We start from the raw sequence: 4,923 nt of genomic DNA on the forward strand, positions 1-4,923 counted from the left end.
TAATTAGCTTCAGTTCAGTTGCTCAGTTGTGTCTGACTCTTTGCGGCCCCATTAATCGCAGCACACCAGGCCTCCCTGTCCATCACCAACTCCCAGAGTTCACTCAGACTCGCGTCCATTGAGTCAGTGATGCCATCAGCCATCTCATCCTTGGTCGTCTCCTTCTCCTGCCCCTAATCCCTCCCAGCATCAAAATCTTTTCCAATGAGTCAACTCTTCGCATGAGGTGGCCAAAGTACTGGAGTTTCAGCTTTAGCATCATTCCTTCCAAAGAAATCCCAGGGCTGATCTCCTTTAGAATGGACTGGTTGGATCTCCATGCAGTCCAAGGGACTCTCAAGAGTCTTCTCCAACACCACAGTTCAAAAGCATCAATTCTTCAGCGCTCAGCCTTCTTCACAGTCCAGCTCTCACATCCATACATGACCACAGGAAAAACCATAGCCTTGACTAGACGGACCTTAGTCAGCAAAGTAATGTCTCTGCTTTTGAATATGCTATCTAGGTTGGTCATAACTTATTTACTTAAAATCTTGCTTACTTATTTACCTGTGTCTCTCACTTTACTTTTTGTGCTTTTAAGAATGTGATTGAATACCTCTGTATACCAGCTGGAAGGCAATCCCCTTAGTGCAGGGAACTTGGTATCTCACCACTCTGTCCTTGGGTTGAGCAGACTGCAGGGTGCTGGACAGGCAGATGTGCTATCCAGACCATCCATCAGTGGAGGACTTCTTTCCCCAAATGCTAGAAGTGCTGTCTGCAGACAACCCTCGGCTGTCGGCCACTTTCAGAATGGCCTTAGCTGTAGAGCTGCCCAAAGTCATGCTCATTTTGGGCCAAATTGGTGGCAGATGATGGCAGATAAAAAGGCCCAGCCATCTCAGCTAAAGCTGGGATAACTGACAGGTCATTCTAGCTCTAGAGCTGCCCATGGATGCACTCAGGCTGTCACTAGGCCTGCATCATGGGTTGACTTCTCCTCTGGTCCCTTCTCCTCCTTCCAACCCCCTTCCATGAGGTTGATCCCTAAGTCACCCCTCAGTCAACACCCTGCACCTTAAGTTCTATCTCAGAGTCAGCTTCCTGGGAAGCTCAGTCTAGGACAGCTGAGCTTAAGGGAGATGGGCATCTGGTGTTTGCAGGGAGACTGAGGTATCTGGGGCCCCCATAAGATGAGACCATCTTGGATGACACATGGAGCCTCCCTGCTGACAGGAGTGTCCTTTGTAATAAGAGTGGGAGATGATCTTCTGCCCTGGTGGCAGGTGTTCAGCAGAGCTCCTTCTGTTCTTGGCAAACATGTAAGAGAAGTGAATGCACAGGGTGGAGGAGAGACCCTGGTCAGCTGCCAGGCTTTTCTATTTATTCCTGGAGAAGTGGGCTGTGAGTGCACACTCTCACAGAACAACAGAGCTGGAAGGATCCAGGACTTCACCATGCTTCTTCTTCCCAAGTACCTCAAAGGAAAACGAAGGTGAACTCAGACCCCCGGTGCAAGAAGACAGGTCATGTTTGCTAAATGACATCAAATATACTGAAAGGGTGTGTGGGTCCCCATTTGAGACGCTTGGATCTGGATGAGAAATCCAAAGCCAAGGCCTAGAGTTCAATCTGGCTGGGGTCTGATGGAGGTCAGGACTTGAAATGAGGCTGGATCAGGGCTTAATGTGGGATCAGAGTTCTGTTTGGGACCGGGATTCAGCCTGGGTTCAGGAGTTAATCAGAGGTCAGGATTAGAGCTGTCTGGGACTAGGATTATCTGAGGCTAGGTCAGGGTTTGATCTAGGGCTAATCAAGTCATGGTTTAGCTGTGATAGGAGCCAGGACTCAATGTGAGGCCAAGATCTAGGACTCAATCCAGCATCAGGGTCTAACCCAGTCTAATCAATCATGACTAGTGATGGTTCCATCTCACGTCATGAGCACAAGCTGGAACCTCATCTGAGTTCCTTGTGAGGCCTGCTCAGGGCTTGGCCTCAGTCCAGGTAGGAGCTTGATCTTAGGCTGAGTGTAGCCTGGCATCAGGACTCAGTACTGGAGCAAGCAGGTAAGCCAGCCTGTTGTTCTGCAGCAGAGTCAGCAAATCACAACCTGTGGGCCAAACTTAGCATGCCACCTGTTTTTATAAACACAGCTTTATTGCAACACATCCACACTTATTTGTCTACCTCTTGCTTATGGCTGCTTGCATGCTGTGACAGCAGAGTGAAGTAGTTGGAACAGAAATCAAATGGCCTGCAAAGTCCCAGATATTCACTATCTGGTCCTTACAGTAAAAGCTTGCCAACCCCTGATCTAAAGGCTTGGAGGCCTCTCTGGCATGAGAAAGCTAGATCAGGCCCTAACTCAGTGTTGAGAGCCTCCCTAAAGGTTATGGAGATGTTTAGGAGACCATTCAAAGGACCGTGGAGGCCTGAGCCATGGCCCCACAGCCAGCTGACTAAGGTTCTGCAGTCTTGAAATCCCCGTTTGGCCTTTCTCCATGAAGGGTGCTGTCAGGGTGTTGCCCTACCACCTGACAGGTAATCCCTACCTGCGCATTTTTCTTTGTAGCTTCCAAAGTAGCATTTCCATTTACACTCTCCCTTGGGCCATCTTCTCTCAATGTCCCCACATATACAACCTCTGACCATGGTGCTCTCATTGGCTGCTGGGGTGTCTTCTGCTTCTAGTTGGAGCTGGAAGGACCTGGTCAGGTTTGTCCCAGTGAAGCACTACCTTGGCCCAGCTGAGAGGGTAAAGGGGTCAAACTAGAGACATGAGTACCTGGCAGGTATCCCCATCACCTTCAGCTACTTTCCCTTCTTCAAACACACACACTCTGACAGGCCATGCTAGCTCTAGAGCTGCCTGTGGGTACAACCAGGCGGCCACTGGGTCTGTATCATGGCTTGATATCTCCTTTCTCCTTCTTCCTCCCCTTCCCTTCCATGAGGGTTGATCCCAAGGTCACCCTTCAGTCAACACTCAGCATCCTAAGCCCCATCTCAGAGTCAGTTTCCTGGGGAGCTCAATGTGTGACCATTGAACTTAAGGAAGACAGACAGTTGGTGTTTTCAGGAAGAATGAAGTATCTAGGGCCCCCAGCTCCCAAGGCCCCTTCCTGTTGCTCAATCTTAAGGAAACAGCTGCCTCCTCTGAACCTCCACCTGCCTTTCTTATATGGGTTGTTATTTAGTTGCTAAGTTGTGTCTGACTCTTTTGCAACCCCATGGACTGTAGCCCGCCAGGCTGCTCTGTCCATGGGATTTCCCAGGCAAGAATACTGGAGAGGGTTGCCATTTCCTCCTCCAGGGGATCTTCTTGACCTAGGGATAGAATTCATGTCTCCTATGTTGTAGGTGGAGAAGGCAATGGCACCCCACTCAAGTACTCTTGCCTGGAAAATCCCATGGACGGAGGAGCCTGGTGGGCTGTAGTCCATGGGGTGGCTATGAGTCAGACACGACTGAGCGTCTTCACTTTCACTTTTCACTTTCATGCATTGGAAAAGGAAATGGCAACCCACTCCAGTGTTCTTGCCTGGAGAATCCCAGGGATGGGGGAGCCTGGTGGGCTACCATCCATGGGGTCACACAGAGTCAGACACGACTGAAGCGACTTAGCAGCAGCAGTGTTGTAGGTGGATTCTTTACCATTGAGCCACTCTATGGATCAGCATTCAAAACCTCTGGATGGTTTGGAGGGGGTCCTGGAACTGAGGACCTGATTCATTAAATGTACCCACTCATCCAGATTCTCCAAGCTGTCCCTGTGTTGTGTGGAATCATCAGAGAGATGTCTTCATAAGGCTTTGGTCACTAAGATCACCCATCAGACACTGTTTATGTGTTTGTCTGACCACCTTTTTGCAAAGATGCTCTGCATGAATTGTTCTCACCCAAATCATGTCCAGGAGGTGTCTCACTGCAGATGCGCCTGTTTTGTTGTTGCTCAGATTACTTAAATTATATGCTTAGTTACAATTACTTGGTTATCTAGAGCATTTCGGAGCCGATTTCCTTGTCTGATGCACTCATCTTCAGGGCCTTGTGGTGTCCTCTCTAGTCCTCATCCTAGTAATTCCTGTTCTGCTTGTCTTAGTGTGTAGGGTAAGCTGCTGGGGAGATTTTCAAAGTTAACACTACTCTAGTTTCTAAGAAGTAAATAAACACTTGGTGTACTGAGCTGGTCATATGTGACCACAGCTAGATTAGATTTGGGGCTCTATCCCTCAACACTCGATGATCCTTCCTCTATCTTCAGCTTCTTTCAGGCAGCAGTAACCCTCCCTCCAGCCCCCGGCTGCTAGGCCTGTGTTTTCACTGAGGGAAATTCTCACATCACTTTAAGCCCAATGCTTTTCAGGAACATGACTTTGGGGCATAATTTTGCGGGTGTAAATGGCATGTACATGGGCCCCAGATCTGCCTCTAGCTCACCCCATGGTCATAAGCAAGGTTCTCTCCTCTGTGTAGGATGGAAGTGTTGAGGAATGTTTAGGTGTCGGTGCCAACACTTTTGGGTTCTCTGTCAGAGCTAGGAGGAGTTTCTTGATCTGGCTGTGGTCAGAGCATTGAAGAGTTGCGAGACAAGCAAGGTGAGCACAGGGATCAGCCAGGGTGATGGTGAACTGGCAGGAGGTGGCACAGCTGGGTGGGCCAAGGTTACTGTGACACTCAATTCATCAGTCTCCCAGCAGTGAGGGTGATGAGATGGAGGTGGGAGACCCAAAGTTTAAGGGTTACCGAGTCTAACATCTCATTTTACAGATGAGGAAACTGAGACTCAGGAAAGGAGGGACTTGCCCAAGTTCACAGAGTAGGCAAAAGCTGAAGCAGGACTGGAATCCAGGCCTCCTGACTCCCATATGGGAAGGGCAGAGAAGTGGACAGGAGATGAATAGGGACCTTCTCCCCTCTTCTCAGCCCTTCATGCCTG

This window comes from Ovis canadensis, chromosome 13 (genome assembly GCF_042477335.2).
Source record: "Ovis canadensis isolate MfBH-ARS-UI-01 breed Bighorn chromosome 13, ARS-UI_OviCan_v2, whole genome shotgun sequence".
Lineage (NCBI taxonomy): Eukaryota > Metazoa > Chordata > Mammalia > Artiodactyla > Bovidae > Ovis > Ovis canadensis.